This window comes from Musca autumnalis, unplaced genomic scaffold (assembly GCF_047663935.1).
Source record: "Musca autumnalis isolate F117 unplaced genomic scaffold, ASM4766393v1 scaffold_92, whole genome shotgun sequence".
NCBI lineage: Eukaryota > Metazoa > Arthropoda > Insecta > Diptera > Muscidae > Musca > Musca autumnalis.
This window is the reverse complement of record NW_027412453.1, coordinates 51359-72066: the sequence shown is the minus strand read 5'-3', so window position 1 is coordinate 72066 and position 20708 is coordinate 51359. Positions and strand designations below refer to the sequence as shown.

Genomic DNA, 20708 nt, shown 5'->3' with positions numbered 1-20708 from the left:
GATACTTTCCAAGGAAATGGAAAAAGGCGTTGGTAATACCAATTAAAAAACCAAATTAAAAAACCAATTAAAAAACTAATGGCACGAATTGTGGGGATTATAGACCCATTTCTCTCTTGTCCCCATTTAACAAATTATTTGAATATTTCTTATTAGAAAAAATCAAAAAAAAACAATTGATGATCGCAATATACTAAAAGATTGCCAATTTGGCTTTAGGCCACTACATTCTACTTCGCATGCCCTAGTGGCATTTACAACATATGTGACAAATGGGTACAAGAGAGCAATGGGTACTGTGGCAGTGGGACTAGATTTCACTAAAGCTTTTGATAGAGCATGGCAAGAGGGCATATTGTACAAACTAAAAGTATTTGGCTTTGACGATCAGACGTGTAGGATGGTAGCAGGCTTCCTAAAGGATAGACAATTTAGGGTTAAAGTTAATGAAAGTGTATCTGGACAGCATCCGGTAACAGCAGGTGTCCCACAAGGGTCACTTCTGGGACCGGTGCTGTACAACATTTTCATTAGTGATATCCCTGATCCACCTGAAGGAGGTCTGTTGCTAAACTACGCCGATGATGTCATAATAGCCCTTAGTGGTCGATATGCAAATACAGTTGAGAGAAGAATCAACGAATATATGGAAGAATTTTGTACATATTTTAAAAAATGGAAATTAAAATTAAATGTACCAAAATGTGTTGCTATAGCATTAAACGGCAAACCAAGGGCATCTTTTCCTAATTTTAGAAAACATGTACCCGTGGTAAAAGCTGATAACCAAGTTATCAGACATTCAGATAGAATAAAATACTTAGGTGTTGTATTTAACAAAAAATTAGATTTTTTTAGACATGTTGATCATGTATTAAGTAAGGCAAAAATAATGTACTATGCGTACCAGCGATTATTTAAAATGAGAGGAGGTCTTACACCTCAAATAAAATTACTAATATATAGGCAAATAATTACGCCTACAATAGCATACGCTTTTCCAGCCTGGGCTGATCTCTCATCAGCTCAGATGGAAAGAATTCGCGTATTTGAAAGGAAGATTTTATCGGCAGCTCTTGGTATGAGGGTTACTGTTAATAGTGAAGGCGAATTTAGGAAGCCATCAAACAAAAGTATTTACGAATCTATAAATTTTAAGAGAATAGACGCATTTATGGTCAATGGGGCCATTACATTTTTTGAAAAATGCCAAAGTAATGAAAATGGCATTATACAAGATTTTTTGAATAATGAGGAAGAGTTCAATGTACTTAGCAGAAGGAAACATCTCCCGCCAATATCTTTGATGAATGAGGAAGGTATACTCTATCAGAGAGACAAATTAATGTATTACCATAGAATGTATAATAGATTTAATGCTATTACTCATCCTGTATATAATACAGACCAGTAAAAAATGTATGTATATAATGTATATAGTTAGTTTAAGTTTTTTATTATATTTAGTTACTAACAAAATGCCCGCTACCTCGTATGCGAAAAAGGAATAATATACAAATAAACAATATTTAATTTGGTTAACACTGAAAATTTTTATGAACTAATACCTATTTGAATTGATATTTAATTTCATTCAAGTACTGTTCGTACACGTTTTGTTCGAGTTTCAAAAAAAGACCTCTACACTTCAACTGCGGCCTACATTTACAATTCCAATCCGTGTTTTATTAGAACGGTATGGGTATTTTGAACATTTGATCCACATTTCCAACCGAATTTTGGACTTTGTGATATCAAAATGTAGAAAACCTTTATTCAAAATATGTTGCCCTATATAACAGTTAATTTTTGAGACATATTATTTTATGCCTTTTTATTCTCAGGGTGTAAAAACCCTCTTGTAAAACATTAGCCGCATATATCTACCTTTTCAAATGAACTAACTATAACGTTCAGAATAGACATCAAAAATAAAAACAATTTTGTTGAAAAGGTAAGTTTGACTTTTTGATATCAGAACATTATTAAGAAACCGAATTAGTGTTAACATAGAAACAATAGTACATTATTCAGTACAATTTTTAAAATCCAGGACCTTAGCTCAAATGTTACATTTTTAGCTCTACTTGTTCACCCAATGCCAATGGTATTACATCTAGAAACCTTTCATACATTTAAAGGCGGATTTTAATAAACATTCTGATCCAATCTCAACAGTGATCCTCATAACAAATTTCATTTATCGATTCACTCAATACCAGTGCTTCAATGTTTAGTATTATTTAATACTTCTAGTACACTTATTGTAAGACCACCTCTAACAATGAACCTGACAAAAAGTAAATTTCGTATTTTTCAATAAATCAGCCCGCCCTCAACCAAATTTCAGAAATTTGTATGTATTCAAAAAATCCTTATCTAAACACCAACATAATACCTCATACAACAACAACTCATACAACATATCCCTTCATGCAACACTAAACTGGTACCAAATTTAGTACTCATAACATGTATAAGTTTCAAAAATTAATTCCTTTTATCCAAAACTATATCCCAACCAAATACTAAATCGCATTTTTTGTATACATAAGTACGAATTTCCAAAACTTGCTGTCTATCTCCACTCTAAACATCAACTGCTATACTAATACTGAAAATCACAATTACAGCTTTACCCCTGTAGCAATTTGAAATAAATCCTGTGCCACTTAGTAATTTTCGTACAAAGTCCACATTGTACCAAATTTAGTACTTTTCGTACCCATAAGTACGAATTTTCAAAACTTCCTCAATCCTACACTCCAGTAATAACCTTTACTTGAAATTTCAGGATTCCAGCTCTATCCGTTCACCCAAATATAAATTGTACCGAATTTAGTACCATTTGGTACTTTCCGTACCCATAAGTACGAATTTCCAAAACTACCTAAATCCTACACTCCATAAGTAATCTTAATTCCAAATTTCAGTTTGCCAGGTCTATCCGTTCACCCAAATCCAAATTGTACCAAATTTAGTACCGTTTAGTACTTTTCGTACCCATAAGTACGAATTTCCAAAACTACCTCAATCCGTCACTCCATCAGTAACCTTAATTCCAAATTTTTGGTTTCCAGGGCTATCAAAATCCAAATTGTACCAAATTTAGTACCATTTAGTACTTTTCGTACACATAAGTATGAATTTCCAAAACTACCCACAAATCTCAATCTTACACTTTGACGGCAATCTAAATTCCAAATGTCAGGTTTTCAGCTCTATCCGTTCACCCAAATCGAAATTGTACCAAATTTAGTACTTTAGTAACATGAGTACGAATTTCTGTTGTAGTATTTATACTTTTCAATTCAAATACTTTGTTAAAACTTTTTGTTTCAAGTCATAGCAATCAATGAAAAATATTTTATTGCTCTTTGTCGTTTTTAAACTCTTTGAAAAATTATTCTTGTTATTCTTGTTTGAAAAGCCTTCGAGTATTGTTGTTTTTAATTTACAATAAACGTTTTTGTATTTGTTTTGTACACCACGGAATTTTTAATTTGGGAACTTGCGGACTCACGGTAATTCTTACTGCGTGGAATAGATACAAGGATCTTAGGAGTGGATCATTTAACAATTTCTAAAACCATTACTTTTCATAAAAACGGCTTACCAACCTTGATTTCCATACCAAATTTCAAGATTCTAGCTAAAGCCGTTTAAAATATACAAATGGTACTAAATTTTATAACTTTTAGTACTTTTTGTACACTTATAGGTCGAAATTCCAAAAACCCTTTGGTACATCTTTCTAAATCTCCATCAGTGACCCTCATTCCAAATTTCAGAATTCTAGCTCTTCCCGTTTGCCTAATACAAAGGGTACCATATTTAGTACCTTTTAGTACTTTTCGTACCCTTCCAGTTCGAATTTCCAAAAACCCAGCCTTATCTTACCCCTACACACCAACAGCAACCCACACTCAAAATTTCAAGCTTCTAGCTTCAGCCGTTTCGTCTGGGCGATGATCTGTCACTCACTCACTTATCACTAAGCTCTTTTATATAATAAGATTAGTCCTTATAAATAAAAATATGAAAATGGACTTTTTTTAAACTTTTTGGGCAAGAAAAAATTAAATGTTAAAAATTAAACTCAAAAGAATGTATGTTAGCACATGTGTGCAACACAAAAAATAAACTATGTCAGTATATTCATGTACCACAGAGTACCTAGAATAAGTTTTTACTAATGAATGTATACTTAGCCATTAAGTATTTGAATTGTATTGAATTGAAATGAAATAATCATTCTGTGTTTTTTTCAGTGCTAAGTGAAGTGTTCAAAAAAATATTAAGTGAAAAGTGACTCTTAATAAAAATACCACAAATAGCCCTGAGATAAAATCAAACTTTTTCTTTTAAGAGATAAAATAATTGCTATTAGTGGTGTAGCCTAAAAACTATTGTGTGTCGGCGGCAAAGTTAATTGCCGTCGGCATATCATCATGGAAGAAGAAGAACACATAACAATGAACCTGATTTTACCGCCGTCAAGAAGAAGAAGCAGTCGGCGGCCAAGAAACCAAAAGAAGCCAAGAAAAGGAAGGCAAAAAGTGAAGAAAAAACTGATGATGAGGAAAATAGTGAACCCATTAATCTAGAAGAAGCATTCTTCAATATTCAGAAAAAACTTGAAGATTCTGAACAAAATTTATTCTTCCTCTTGGAGGAAGTTAAACGTCTTAAAGCCATGCAAGACGAATCTGCCCGTCAACTTGCTTACGCGACAAAAAAAGAAAATAGTTATAAGAGAACTATTTTAAATATGCAGAAGCAATTAGCTGCACAAGGTATTGAACAACCTACATTCACTTTTGAAGAAGGTGAAAATGAGATGGATACGTTGGATACAACACCACAAAGTCAAACTGTGGATACAACGCCGTCACAAGAAAATAAGCTAGACACAAGCCGGGTGCTAGCAAAGGCAGGCAAGAAGCCAAAGCTGCCTAGGACAGAGGTCTCGAACCAAAAATCAGCTGGAATAACAACAGCAACGTCAACCCATTGTGTAACAACGCCGAACAAAACAAGTACATCAACAGCAACTGCAGCATCAAAGGTAACATCAACATTGCAGCCAACCAGATAAGGAAAGGGTAAGAACCTACCAGCTATCACCATCTACGAAGTCAGCTACAACGAGGTGACAGGTATTTTAGACCAAAAAATAGGAAAAGAAAACTATTCGATTAAGGCAGTTAGAAATAATATAATGTCAGTCAGAATAGACGGTTTTGATAACTATGAAAAAGTAATTCTTGTGTTAAAAGAGAGAAAATACAAATATCACACTCACACTCCCAAACAACTATTACCATTTTCCGTAATAATTGGTCGTCTCCCAAAAGATGTCCCAAAGGAAAATATAATTAACTTTCTAGAAAATTTAAATTTCCATGTTAAAGTAGTAGATTTAATAATCATAAGTGATATGAAATGGCTTCTCAAAATAGATAGGTCCACAGATATCCAAAAATTATACAAAACTAAAAAAAATATTAAGGTGCAATGTAACCTATAGCAGGGCTATTGGTAGGGAAGTTGTACAATGCTTCAATTGCCAGCGGTTTGGCCATGTCAAAAGCAATTGTGGCATGCCATACCGTTGTCCTAGCTGTGGGGAAGGCCACGAACGTGGTAATTGTCCTCGTAGGATAGACCCCAATACGGCTACTTCTGATAGTGACATACCAAAGCCACCAAAGAAATGCATCAATTGCAATGAAATAGGCCACGGTGCTAACTCTCGTGAATGCCCAATCAGAAACGCCATTCTTCTCAAAAAGAATGAGCGAAAAGAAGAACGACAAGCCGCTAACTTAGCCAATTCTGAACGGTTCTCGGCAATAAGGAAGGATTTGTCTTATTCAAATGCTGCACATAGTGCAAATATTGGTACATTAATACCAACAAACACTAGAAATAATACAAATATTGGTGCAAAAGTACCAGCAAACAATTCTGCACATAGTGCAAATATCCCAAGAAATTTAAGCAATGTTGGGCTAAAAAATATTCCTGCAATTAGTGCAAACATTCCCACAAACCGTAGAAGTACAAATGGGGATCCTGATGCAATAGCCACGAAAGTGGTTAATGAGTGTGGATCCACATTTGGAAAAAGTCTTCGTGATCTTATGAATGACTTAGAACAATTCAAACATCGCTATTAGGAAATACAGGAGGCAGAAGGCGATAACACTGCTTTCCTGAAACTCCTGATGCATCTACAGGGGTACAAATGTTGAGGTGCATATTCCTCAACGTCAACTCTTTAGTGTCTTTAGTTAAAAGGCACTACATTAAAATATTCCTTCAAAGACACAAGCCTGATGTTCTGCTCTTGGCTGAACATAAACTGTCAGACAGGCACAGATTTGACGTTGAGGGATATGCACTATTCAAACAATGTAGAATAGGTAGATCAGGTGGGGGCACGGCAATTCTCGTTAAAGAGGACTTCAAAGCCGAGAGTTTTTAGTTGACGCAGGCAACATTGAGTCTTGTGGCATAAAGCTCTATAAAGCAGATGGGACACACATAGTGATAATTTCGATGTATCTCCCCCCTTCAGTGGAATTTAACCCCTCCGATCTTGATGCTGTTGCAGACCTGGGAGCAACCAATGAAGTTATCATTGGTTGCGACCTTAATGCGAAGCATAGAGATTGGGGTGGGAATGTTTACAATAGGAGAGGTCGAGGCCTCTATACATATCTATTAGATTGTCCTAATTTAGCATTATGCCCGACAGCTAATACCACAAGACCCAATATTGGAGACGACTCCTATATAGATTACTTCCTGATATCATCTCGAGTAATTTTGGAAGACCATGGTCTGCTGGCAACACGCGACTACGAGTCTGACCACAGAGCAGTGGAAATTAATATTTGTACCACAAATATTCAAACCGAACATTTAAAAACATTCTATAATTTTAAAAAAATGAACATCAGAAAATTGAACAGACTAGTGGAGGGTGGGCTAGCGGATCATTCTCTTCCAACAGACAGAAATGTCTCTGCCAATGAAATTGATCATTGTGCGCAACATTTAAATAATGTAGTGAGAGATGCACTAGAAAATTCGGTACCAAAACAAAGGTATAAAAACCATTTATTGGGTGAGTTGCCTGCCCACATAGTGAGGTTCATAAAAGAACGAAAAAGACTTCGTCAAATATTGCGAAGATCAGGCGATCCAGAAAGACACAATGTTATAAGGGCTGATATTAATAACCTAGGCATTATTATCAGGCAACAAGTGGCCAACTTTGAGCAGGATAGGTATAAAAACTTTTTACAAAATATTAGGGTGAACCCACAAACCTACAGTAAGGTTAAGAGAGCTGCTGGTCTCTCCTATAAAGAACCCATTGGGACATTAATTGATCCTAATGGAGTTAATATCACACAAAATGACAGTAAAGCCGAACTGCTGGCGGATCATCTGCAGCATAACCACAATTCCAGGGACATTTCGGGGGTCAGTTCCATCCACAATCTTGTCAACGAGGCTGTGGTGGGAATTGAGACTCGAGAACCCCTGGTAAGTTTCTGCGGTGATTTCACAGCCGATGGTGCTGTGATTAATAATGAATCCCTCTGGCAAGTGGGAGGATTTGTTAATCCACCAAGGGTTGCAGCATCAATCAAAAGTAGACCACCTAAAAAGTCTTGCGATATTAAGGGTATCCCCGACATCGCCATTAAAAAATTAGGAAATGTTATTTTAACATTTTTAACAATCCTCTTCAATCAATGTATAAATATAGGGTATTTTCCATTAGTATGGAAACAAGCCCTTATTATACCAATCAAAAAACCGAATTCCGATGCCAAACAGTGTGGAAGTTATAGGCCCATCTCCCTTTTGTCCCCATTCGGAAAATTGTTTGAATATATTATTCTAGAGAGAATAAAAATATTATTAGAAGAACGTAAAATATTAAGAGACTGTCAATTTGGTTTTAGACCAAAACACTCCACAACACATGCCCTAGTGGCATTTTCCAATTACGTCGCCAATGGGTATGAGAGGCAGATGGGCACAATGGCCATCAGCCTTGACTTCGCAAAGGCATTTGACACTGTTTGGCAAAACGGTATAATTTACAAACTCCAATCTTATGGGTTTGATAATAATATCTGCAGGTTGATAGCGAGCTTCCTGAATGACAGACATTTTAGGGTAAAAGTCGGCGAGGATATGTCTGTGCAACGCCTGGTCCAGGCGGGTGTGCCACAAGGTTCACTCCTTGGACCGGTTTTGTACAACATATTCATAAGCGACATCCCTAGTCCGCCTGACGGGGGCCTGCTGTTGACATATGCAGATGATATTTTGATAGCCTTACGTGGAAGATTCGGCCACACCCTTGAGAGGAGGTTAAATACATACATGGAAAAGCTCTGCGACTATTTCGATATGTGGCAGCTTAACTTAAATGTAAACAAGTGTGTTTCCATCGTGTTAAGTGGTAAGCCCAGAGCAACTTATCCAACTTTGAGAAGATATGCTCCACAAATTAAAATCAGAAATGAAACTATTAGAACTTCAGATGAGATGAAATATCTAGGTATTATCTTTAGCAAAAACTTTGACTTCATTAAACATGTAGACTTTGTGCTAAACAAAGCCAAACGCCTATATGGCACATATCAAAAACTTTTTGTGATGAGGGGGGCCTTTCGTCACATATTAAACAGTTAATATACCAACAAATCATACGTCCTGTCATATCTTACTCCTTTCCGGCTTGGGCTGACATATCGTCGGCCCAGATGGAAAGGATAAGAGTATTTGAAAGGCGTATATTAGCCCCGGCATTAGGTCTAAGACTATCTATAAATAATGATGGTAAAATTAGAAGACCCTCCAATAAAAGCATCTATAGCTCAACAAAGTTGAGTAGAATAGATGCATCAATGATGAATGATGCAATAAAATTCTTTGAGAGATGTCTAGATATAGACAATAGCATCGTGGAGGATTTCCTCCAAACAAACACAGATATGAGAATTCTCACTAAAAAACACCTTCCGCCAATAGCCCTTGTCAAACTAAATGAAGAAGGCCTTCTTTACCAAGGAGATTCCTTGATTTATTATCACCGCAGATACGGTAGATATGACGCAGCCACTGACCCAGTATATAATACTGAGCAGTAGGATTTGCATATGTATATATTGTAAATATAGTTTTAAGTATCATTAGATTTTAGAATTTAAGTTATTTTTAATTTATTTATTATTTTAGTTTAATAATTTTTAACTTCTTTTAAAATATTAGCCCTTTTTTAAATTTTTTGGGCCATTTCAAAAACATGAATTTTTATCAAAACAAACATAACCAAGTGATTGTTAGCACAGTAGTGCAATACAAAACAAAAAACATTGTAATCACTTTTATATATATCTGGAATACCTAGTGAATGTTTATTTATAGATATCAATAATACTTTAGCCTTTAAGTAAAACATTGTAAACAAAACGAATGGAAAAATAAAAGGCAATTTTGAAATGAAATGAAATAATGGCAATTTGAAAATGCAAAAATACTTCTTGTTCGTTTGTGTGTTTGCGTCAATAAGCAAACGAAATTGTCTTAAACACACAAGCAATGAAATCAATGGCCATATGAAGTAAAATAAACTATGTTTCTTCGCCATCGACCATACCACGCTGAGTACATCGGTTCTCGTCCGATCACCGAAATTAAGCAGCGTCGGGCGCGGTTAGTACTTAGATGGGGGACCGCTTGGGAACACCGCGTGTTGTTGGCATTGTCCAAAAATTTTTTATTTCATTTTATTTTCTTTTTTATATTTCTCTATTAAATAAAAAAAGAATGAAGTCGATATCTTCATTTTTAACCGAAATAGAGCCAAAATAAAAAACTCAACTGTGAAACGGTCCACTGTGTATATTTTGTAAATATTTTATTTAGTATATAAAGCTAAAACTCCTTAATTAATGTGTAAACGTATATAGTAATTTAAACATTAATGTAAACCTAGTTTAAGAAAATGCAACCCTGAATTGAATTTCAAGTTAATTGATAGAATACAACTATGTCTAGACGACTTTCGCGCTTCTCATACCGAGCAGCTAAGTGGAAGAAAATTTAAAGAATTCGCTCATTCAGCAAACTCCATTCTAACGCGTTACATAGTAACTATCAGATAAGTTTGCTCAGAGTAATAATAAAGGTGTTCATTTGAAATTTAACTCTTCGGTGTTTTCGTTTAATGTTCCAGTTGAGAGGTAGAACTGTTTCATAGACGCCCAACGCAGTGGCCACGGACAACGACATTAAAGCCGAGAAAGAACAAAAAGCCGATAGTGACGAGTACCTGTCTGGAGACGAAATTATGGCGCAGTTTACCGATGCACAATTCCAACAACTTATCCAGGCGTAGAATTGGCCGTGCTGGGTCATTTGCGCATTGCACTGCTCGCTTCAAGGGAGAGCGAGACGCCGCCGTTGTTGAAGAATTTGTGACAGCGATAAGTGTGTACAAGGAAATTGAGTCGATTACAGATGCAGATGCTGTCAAAGGGCTACAACTTTTATTTGAGGGTTATGCTGCCAACTGGTGGATTGGTGTGAAACACACAATCACCACATTTGATGCAGCAATACAACTAATCAAAAAAACGTTTGCACCACCGCTACCTGATTGGCGCATTTTCGCAAGCATTGTTGAGACGAAGCAACAACAAAACGAACCCACAGACTCTTTTGTGTGTAAGCAACGGTTGTTGTTTGCACAGCTGGCCGTTCCTGTGTCTGAAGAGGTTCAAATCAACATTGTTTTTGGATTGCTCAATACAAACATCAGAGAGCGTGTGCGAAGAGAAAGTTTGAAAACGTTCGAGGATCTGTTGTCTACCTGCAGAGAAGCTGAGTTGACGCTGCTCGAAACACACAGCAAGGGAAAACCAAAGTGTGCGACAGAGTTTGTGCGCTGTCGCTTCTGCCTCGAAAGCAATCACAGCGAAGATTTGTGCAAGAAGCTGGAAAAGCGAGGGGTACAACAACAGCAGAAAGACGAACATGTGAAGACTCCACTGAAGCAAGAGCAAACGCAAAATGAGCGCAATACGCAGCAACAGAGAAAGCCCATTATTGCTTGCTATGGTTGTGGAGCGCCAGGGGTTTTTAGAGCAAATTGCACAACATGCAGCAAGAGTAATAAAAATAGTCCCCAATCGCTTTCTTTCAACACCATTGCTATGGCATTTAAAGAAGACCACAGCGTCATGTATCCATTCACCAATCCCATCCTTTCTGTTGATGACCGTATCCAGGAAGAGCCAACAAAAACTGAATATGTATCGAAGTTTGTTAAGGTCGTGGAGGATATCGAATATATTCCGCATCCAGCATCAGCTACCAAATCTCTTCACGATATTACTTCGATACCACTGTACACTCTACAATTGCTAAGTGTTAAGGAGGAAACCTTAACCAATGAACAACACGCAATAGAAGTTTCTGGTATCCACACAATCACTCCATACCGATCTGGTAATTGGAAAAAGATGGTCAGAGCAGAAGTACCCATCAAAACTATTCCTCATGCAACGAAGGTAACTTTACTCCAGGGGGAGGCACGTAAGAATACGTCGGTGCCGCCGCACATCATTGGAGTTACCCATAAAGATGACACTGCTGTTAGTTATCTACCTTCACTTCAGGGGGAGAACCAACATAAGCAGATAGTATTACAGTATCCACCTTTACTCCAGGGGGAGATCCAACCGAAGCAGCCGTTCCCTCCTAACAGATAGTCCAGTTTATTACGGATGCTTCGTCGGGACGTCTTCAGCATCCGAGGGGGAGACTGAAACGGTCCACTGTGTATATTTTGTAAATATTTTATTTAGTATGTAAAGCTAAAACTCCTGAACTAATGTGTAAACGTATATAGTAATTTAAACATTAATGTAAACCTAGTTTAAGAAAATGCAACCCTGAATTGAATTTCAAGTTAATTGATAGAATACAACTTTGTCTAGACGACTTTCGCGCTTCTCATACCGAGCAGCTAAGTGGAAGAAAATTTAAAGAATTCGCTCATTCAGCAAACTCCATTCTAACGCGTTACATAGTAACTATCAGATAAGTTTGCTCAGAGTAATAATAAAGGTGTTCATTTGAAATTTAACTCTTCGGTGTTTTCGTTTAATGTACCAGTTGAGAGGTAGAACTGTTTCAACTGCTTATTATTTTAAGGTAAATGTAAAACATTCGCTATTGATTATGCTCAGTTGTATGTACCTAGATACAATTTTTTATAAATTTGTTTCGTTTCTCAAAAAAGGGTAATTTAAGGAGGCAAATTTTCCCAAAATGCATTTATATTTATCAATATTTAGAAAACTTTAACATTTATTAAAAAAACAAGAAAATTTATTGTAAAACTCTTTAAAAAATTTGTCTTAATTTCCAAAAAATGTAATTTAAGGAGCCAAATTTTCCCAAAATACATTTATTTTTAGCAATATTTAATAAATTTTAACATTTATTAAAAAAACTACAATTTTTGTTAGATTGTTTGATGCCAAATTAATACTGGTTATGTTCATTAATAACTAAAGGAAACAGTCAACATTTTCCTTTATAAAACGAAAATAAAACTTCTTGTTCGTTTGTGTGTTTGTGTGCAATAAGCAAACGAAATTGTCTTAAACACACAAGCAATGAAATCAATGGTCATATTAAGCAAAATAAACTATGTTTCTTCGCCAACGACCATACCACGCTGAGTACATCGGTTCTCGTCCGATCACCGAAATTAAGCAGCGTCGGGCGCGGTTAATACTTAGATGGGGGACCGCTTGGGAACACCGCGTGTTGTTGGCATTGTCCAAATTTTTTTATTTCATTTTATTTTCTTTGTTATTTTTCTCTATTAAATAAAAAAAGAATGAAGTCGATATCTTCATTTTTAACCGAAATAGAGCCAAAATAAAAAACTTAACTGCTTATTATTTTAAGGTAAATGTAAAACATTCGCTATTGATTATACTCAGTTATATGTAGCTAGATACAATAGTCTATGATTTCCTTTGTAAAAAAAGTAAAATTTTTTATAAATTTGTTTCGTTTCTTAAAAAAGGGTAATTTAAGGAGGCAAATTTTCCCAAAATGCATTTATACTTATCAATATTTAAAAAATTTGTCTTAATTTCCAAAAAAATGTAATTTAAGGAGCCAAATTTTCCCAAAATACATTTATTTTTAGCAATATTTAATAAATTTTAACATTTATTAAGAAAACTACAATTTTTGTTAGATTGTTTGATGCCAAATTAATACTGGTTATGTTCATTAATAACAAAAGGAAACAGTCAGCATTTTCCTTTATAAAACGAAAATAAAACTTCTTGTTCGTTTGTGTGCAATAAGCAAACGAAATTGTCTTAAACACACAAGCAATCATTTTCATTTTAAACGCAGCTATTTTATTTAATTCAATATTCTTTTTTACAAAGATACTTAATAGCTAAAAGTATATCATAAAATACTAAATAAATATTCCCATAATTTTTTGAATTTTGTTGGGACTACGACAATTTGTGTTTTTTTTGTGCTATCTTTTTAGCAATATTTCGGGTTATATTTGTTATTATTATTATTATTTTTTTTTTTTCAAAATTTTCTATTTAATTTGTTGCCAGGAAAATTACAAGTTACAAGTTTTTAAATGTAAAATAAATCTTATATACTAAAAGGATAAAATAAACTTACATACTAATTATGATAAACTTACGTGCTAAAATTAATAATAAATATATACAATATATACAAAGGAAGGGTTCAATGATCTGTAGTATATACAGGATCAGTGTCCCAGTCATACCTCTGGTACCTTCTATGATAGTACATCAGTCGGTCATCCTCAAATAAAAGTCCCTCATCTCTTAACTTTAATAAAGCTGAAGGGGTTAGATGCCTCCTAGAGAGGAGGACTGAAATGTCAGGTTCTGTTGATAAGATTTCGGCTACTAAACTATTATCCAAGTTTTCGGAGGTTTCGAGGAACTTCAATGCCCCGTTCACCATAAACTTATCTATTCTGTTAAAATTTACAGAGGCATATAGCCTTCTGTTAGAAATCCTTCTAGGGATGTTATCAGTACCTGCATTTCGCCTAAATCCTAAAGCTGATGTAAGAATAGATCTCTCGAATTTTCGTAATCTTTCCATTTGCGATGAGGATATATCAGCCCATGCAGCAAATGAATACGTAATAATAGGTCTAATTATTTGTCTGTAGATTAAAAGTTTTACTTCACTTGAGAGAGCATCCCTCATGGCGAATATCCTCATATATGCATAATATACTTTTTTTGCCTTGGACAGGATGAAGTCCACATTACGACAAAATTGAAATTTGTTATCGAACATGATGCCAAGGTACTTCATCCTGTCCGAGGCAACAATCATACCCTCTCTTGATTTAATAGCAGGTACAAACCGTCTCATGTTTGGACATGCAGCTCTGGGTTTTCCTTTAAAAACTACTGAGACACATTTGTCAGTATTCCGTTTGAAACCCCATTTGTCAAAATAATCACATAGTATGTTCATATAAACGTTAATTCGTCTTTCGACTGTGTTAGCATATCTCCCTCTCAAGGCTAACAAAATATCATCCGCATATAATAGTAGCAAGCTCCCTTCAGGTGGATCAGGGATATCGCTGATGAAAAGGTTGAACAACACAGGCCCTAGAAGGGAACCTTGCGGTACCCCTGCTATGACCTGTCGTTGTCCAGATTCCTTATCACCCACTTTCACCCTGAATACCCGACCATCCAGGAAACTTGCTACCATTCTATAGGTTTGAATATCCAGTCCAAATGATTGGATCTTATATAAAAGACCTTTGTGCCAAACGGCGTCAAAGGCTTTAGAAAAGTCAAGGCTGACCGCTATGGTACCTTGGTATCGCTTAAAGCCATTGGCCACATAATTAGAAAATGTGGCCAAGGCATGTGTAGTGGAGTGGTGGGGTTTGTAACCAAACTGACAATCTTTGATTATTCTTTTGTCTTCTATAAATTTTTTGAGTCGTTTATAAATTATACTTTCTAATATTTTTCCAAATGGAGAAAGTAATGAAATAGGTCTATAATTAGAACACATTTTTGTGTTAGAGTGTGGTTTGGGTATAGGTATAACCAGAGCTTCCTTCCATTTTGATGGAAAGTAGCCTAAATTTAGGCAATGGTTATATAATATTGCTAAAAATTGAGAAATGGAGTCTCCAACCTTTTTCACAGCCACATCCGGAACCTTGTCTATTCCAGTGGACTTACGGGGGGGTCTAGCAGCGATAGCAGAGGCAACCATCTCGCTGTCGACGAACCCGTTTTCAATCCATCTTGTCTCGTTATTAAATCACCGCCGAACTCCACCAGAGGTTCCCGAGCTACCGCTCCTCCTACAGTCTCGTTCACAAGACTATAGAAGGAGCCGTCCTCAGGATTTTCCTCTATATGATGTGAGCTCCTCATGTGATCGGCAAAAAGCTCAGCCTTCTCTAGGTCGTCCGCAATGAGTGACCCGCTATCATCTATAATTTTGTTTATTGGATTCCTAAATGACAATCCAGCTGCTCGCTTAACCCTACCGTAAGTCTTAGGTCCTACGTCAATGTTTTGAAGATATTCTCTGTATCTGTCCTTTTCAAAATTAGACACTAATTGTGTTATTATATTACTAATATTCCTTATATCTGCATTTAATTCAGCATATCTGCCTGGATCTGGTGTTCTCCTTAATGTTTGTCTTAGTCTTTTGTGTTCTTTCATTAGACGCACAATTCTTGGGGGTAATTTTACTAACATAGGGCTTCTATATTTCACCTTAGGAACTATGGACTCTATGGCATTTTGAAAGGTGGAACTGAGCCCCTCAATGCACGAGTCAATCTCCGCTATACTGGCATTTCTGTTTGTAGGCAAGAAGTGGCTACTAATACCTTCTTCTATTTTCCTTTTAAATCTTCCAATATTTACCCTGTCGTCACTTTAATGTGATTTTTGGTGCATTAGCTGGTAAATTTTCAGCCACAATGTTGGAAGGAATGGTACAGTTGCCTGGACCATGATCCTTCGCGCGAGACATGTCCATACCTTTGGCATCTCCTACATTAAACAAGTTCTCGTCCCCTATATTTTTCATAGGTGACGTCACAATGTATTATTTTCTTTACTTTATATAATTTTCGCATATGTGTTGATCTACCCACCTTAAGTAGCCATTTATCTTCCGCTATGTTTATTAAGTCAATAATTTCAATGTGGAAGCCTTGAGCTTTCAAAAATTCCTCAATCATGTCTTTGGTATATAAGTGTGACAAACTACTAACCACCACAGAGAAAGGCACCAGAGGTTTAGGTGTATGTGTGTGGAGTTTATAATTTCTCTCTTTTAAAATTTTAGTTACAGTTTGAAAATTATTTAAGCCTACTACTTTAAGTGACATGAAATTTTTCTTAGCTAAATATACAGAAAAATTGTCTCTACCAATATTTGCATCTAAAATGGTTGCAATTTCTTTAAGAGAAGTGTCATAAATAGTTATAGATGGTAAGTTTTTACCTTTATTTCTGGCATCAGATTGAGGTTTCTGTTGACTGCTTGCTGCTGGCTGTGTGACTGCTACTGGTGCTGTTGCTGTCGTTGTAGCCGCCGCTGAAATTGGTTCTCCCGCCGATGTTGTGGCTGATGTTGAGACCGTTATTGATTTTACCCTAGATTTGAGTTTTTTGGTTGCCTTGAGTATAGGTTGTTCTGCCCATGTCTCAGTTATAGTATTCTCTTGTACTGTATCTTCAACCATCGCTGTGCCGGGGTTTTCGGCTACCCCGACCGACTCATCTTTATTTGGTGCTTGTTGTAGCATATTATTGGTTGTAGGTAGCAAAGGTTTAATAGGCTTTGCAAAATTGTTATTGTATGCAGCTAACTGATTTTCCAGGTTGGCAATAACTCTTTTATAACTGAATTCTTTGCTGTAGAAATCAGACAATTGTTTAGCCGTCTGTTCCTGCAGTTTCCGCAACGCCGACAGTTCTTCCAGAAGAGATTTGTTAGTCTCTTCCATATTTTTAAGGGAATTTTGAAGCGTTGAAATTGTTGCTTCCATCCTTATATTTTCGTATATAGTGTCGTCATCATCAGATTTATGTTTTCTTTTGTTCTTGCTTCTCTTTTTGGTTTTGAGAGAAGTTTCATTCATATTTTCATTAGTGGGGACGTTCAAATCCTCACCCTTTCTGGCTTCGGCAGCAATGTCTGCAGAAGTATCGGACATTATGTCTACAATTTCTTCCATCTCGGCTGCTGACATGTCGACGGCAAAGTTCAGAGCCGCCGACACTTACATGAACGCCGTCAATGTCTTTTACTTTTTACACCACAAAATATTTCTCACAATTGAAACAAAATTAGTTTATCTCTTTTGCTTATTGTGGGTTTCACTATTAGCTTTTCACTTTTAGTTTTTTGAATCACACAAACACTTTTAACACTGTTCACAAAGGATGATCAACACACAAGCAATGAAATCAATGGCCATATGAAGCATAATAAACTATTTTTCTTTGCCAACGACCATACCACGCTGAGTACATCGGTTCTCGTCCGATCACCGAAATTAAGCAGCGTCAGGCGCGGTTAGTACTTAGATGGGGGACCGCTTGGGAACACCGCGTGTTGTTGGCATTGTCCAAATTTTTTTTATTTCATTTTATTTTCTTTTTTATTTTTCTATTAAATAAAAAAAGAATGAAGTCGATATCTTCATTTTTAACCGAAATAGAGCCAAAAAAAAAACTCAACTGATTATTATTTTAAGGTAAATGTAAAACATTCGCTATTGATTATACTCAGTTATATGTAGCTAGATACAATAGTCTATGATTTCCTTTGTAAAAAAAGTAAAATTTTTTATAAATTTGTTTCGTTTCTCAAAAAAGGGTAATTTAAGGAGGCAAATTTTCCCAAAATGCATTTATACTTATTAATATTTAAAAAATTTTAAAAAATTTGTCTTAATTTCCAAAAAAATTTAATTTAAGGAGCCAAATTTTCCCAAAATACATTAATTTTTAGCTATATTTAATAAATTTTAACATTTATTAAGAAAACTACAATTTTTGTTAGATTGTTTGATGCCAAATTAATACTGGTTATGTTCATTAATAACAAAAGGAAACAGTCAACATTTTCCTTTATAAAACGAAAATAAAACTTCTTGTTCGTTTGTGTGCAATAAGCAAACGAAATTGTCTTAAACACACAAGCAATCATTTTCATTTTAAACGCAGCTATTTTATTTAATTCAATATTCTTTTTACAAAGATACTTAATAGCTAAAAGTATATCATAAAATACTAAATAAATATTCCCATAATTTTTTGAATTTTGTTGTTTTTTTTTGTGCTATCTTTTTAGCAATATTTCGGGTTATATTTGTTATTATTATTATTATTTTTTTTTTTTTCAAAATTTTCTGTTTAATTTGTTGCCAGGAAAATTACAAAAACTGGCCATGTTACAAGTTTTTAAATGTAAAATAAATCTTATATACTAAAAGGATAAAATAAACTTACATACTAATTATGATAAACTTACGTGCTAAAATTAATAATAAATATATACAATATATACAAAGGAAGGGTTCAATGATCTGTAGTATAGCATTTCCAAATTAAATGAAACCTTTTCCAAATTGAATGAAACCTTTTCCAAATTGAATGAAACCTTTTCCAAATTAAATGAAACCTTTTCCAAATTAAATGAAACCTTTTCCAACTCAAATGAAACCTTTTCCAAATAAAATGAAACCTTTTCCAAATTAAATGAAACCTTTTCCAAATCAAATGAAACCTTTTCCAAATTGAATGAAACCTTTATTTTTATTGAAAGAAAAAAGTCACAATATTTTGAAAAGAGAAAGAAATAAAAAATTATATGGGGTTTTAACGATTTTTTACTTAAATTCTAATCTTAAGTAATAACATTAAGGTGTAACTCCCTGCATGTTTTGCTTCCTTGAACTTAAACATTTCATCATTTTTGGGAATCAATTAAGGTTATAGCGAAATAATACTAAAAAGAGAATTTAGGCTTATAAAATTCCTAATAACACTGTGATACAAAATGGAGGTGAAAATCTGGGGCAGAGATAATTCCTTTTAGGGATGAAAGCCCTTGGTGAGTATATTAAGAATCCCGAAGGACAGATCCGCCGTGAGTCGAAGTTCCGAGTTATAGCCTGATTAAATTTCTGCGGAACACCGTGTAAGGCATCTGAAATTAACGTTTATCTTTGTTAACTGTTGTTTTAGCTTATTTATGAGATTACTTGTCTTCACTCAAATCGAATGAGGATTATTTTCGTTTGCTTCCTACAATGTCCTCTTCGTCCCTTATTTTAAGAACCGCTATAAAATTACCACATGATGACGATTTTCAGCTTCGAAAAGTTCTTTAAAAATGTCGCTCAGAAAATTTTAGGTACGACCCTCATTGACAACTAATAGATTCTGTCGCGTCTTCACCATAACTCGGAAGTTTGACTCACGGCGTATCTGTCCTTCGGGATTCTTAATATACTCACCAAGGGCTTTCATCCCCAAAAAGGAATTATCTCTGCCCCAAAATTTCGGTTCACAGTGTAATAACAGGGGCTAATTGTAGTACCTAATGAAGTGGTTCACGATTTGCTGCTTGGGGAATTCTCAATGGACATGGTCCTTACAAAACTGGAGCAGTCCTGTTTATTGAGCTGTTCGATACGATGCTCAATCACGTCAACGGTATTACGATCTATTGTCCGATCGCGCAGCACCACTTTGACACACAATTTTATTTTTGAAAGTTTTTTAGGATAATTTTTATGCAAAAACTTAATAAGTAAACGAATACACATAATGATAGAATTAAGCCGGTGTATTTTGAAATTTTGAATGCCATATTCAGAAATGTTGAACACAATAGTAAAGGTATTTTCAAAAATAGAATTGTGTACCAAAGTGGTACTACGCGATCACACAATAGATCGCAATATCGTTGACGTGATTGAGCATAGTAACCAACAGCTCAATAAATGAGTATGTCCATTGAAAATTCCACAAGCAGCAAATCGTCAACCACTTCATTAGGTAATACAATTAGCCCCTGTTATTATTAGCAATTCTTTAACCCTTAATTCTGCCTTGAGCATTATTTTTTTAATTGATGCCCAAAAATTATAAAATGTTTAAGTTCAAGGAAGCAAAATATGCAGCGAGTTACACTTTTATGTCATTACTTAGAATAGAATTTAAATAAAAAATTGTTGAAAACCTATACAATTTTTTATTTCTTTCTCTTTTCAAAATATTCTGGCTTTTTTCTTTCAATAAAAATAAAGGTTTCATTCAATTTGGAAAAGGTTTCATTTGATTTGGAAAAGGTTTCATTTCATTTGGAAAAGGTTTCATTTGATTTGGAAAAGGTTTCATTTAATTTGGAAAAGGTTTCATTTAATTTGGAAAAGGTTTCATTTAATTTGGAAAAGGTTTCATTCAATTTGGAAAAGGTTTCATTCAATTTGGAAAAGGTTTCATTTAATTTGGAAATGCTATATATACAGGATCAGTGTCCCAGTCATACCTCTGGTACCTTCT

At 35.0% G+C, this 20708-nt stretch overlaps 3 non-coding genes across 3 annotated transcripts; all 3 read left to right on the top strand.

Annotated features, from left to right (window-relative positions):
• The first annotated feature begins 9677 nt into the window (after nucleotides 1-9677).
• Nucleotides 9678-9796, top strand: LOC141388333 (5S ribosomal RNA). The gene has a single exon (XR_012408835.1). It is a non-coding gene; the product is annotated as a 5S ribosomal RNA (ribosomal RNA).
• Nucleotides 9797-12763: 2967 nt separating this feature from the next.
• Nucleotides 12764-12882, top strand: LOC141388336 (5S ribosomal RNA). The gene has a single exon (XR_012408838.1). It is a non-coding gene; the product is annotated as a 5S ribosomal RNA (ribosomal RNA).
• A 4756-nt stretch (nucleotides 12883-17638) lies between these two features.
• On the top strand, nucleotides 17639-17757 carry LOC141388341 (5S ribosomal RNA). Its single transcript, XR_012408843.1, has one exon. It is a non-coding gene; the product is annotated as a 5S ribosomal RNA (ribosomal RNA).
• The last annotated feature ends 2951 nt before the right edge of the window (nucleotides 17758-20708 follow it).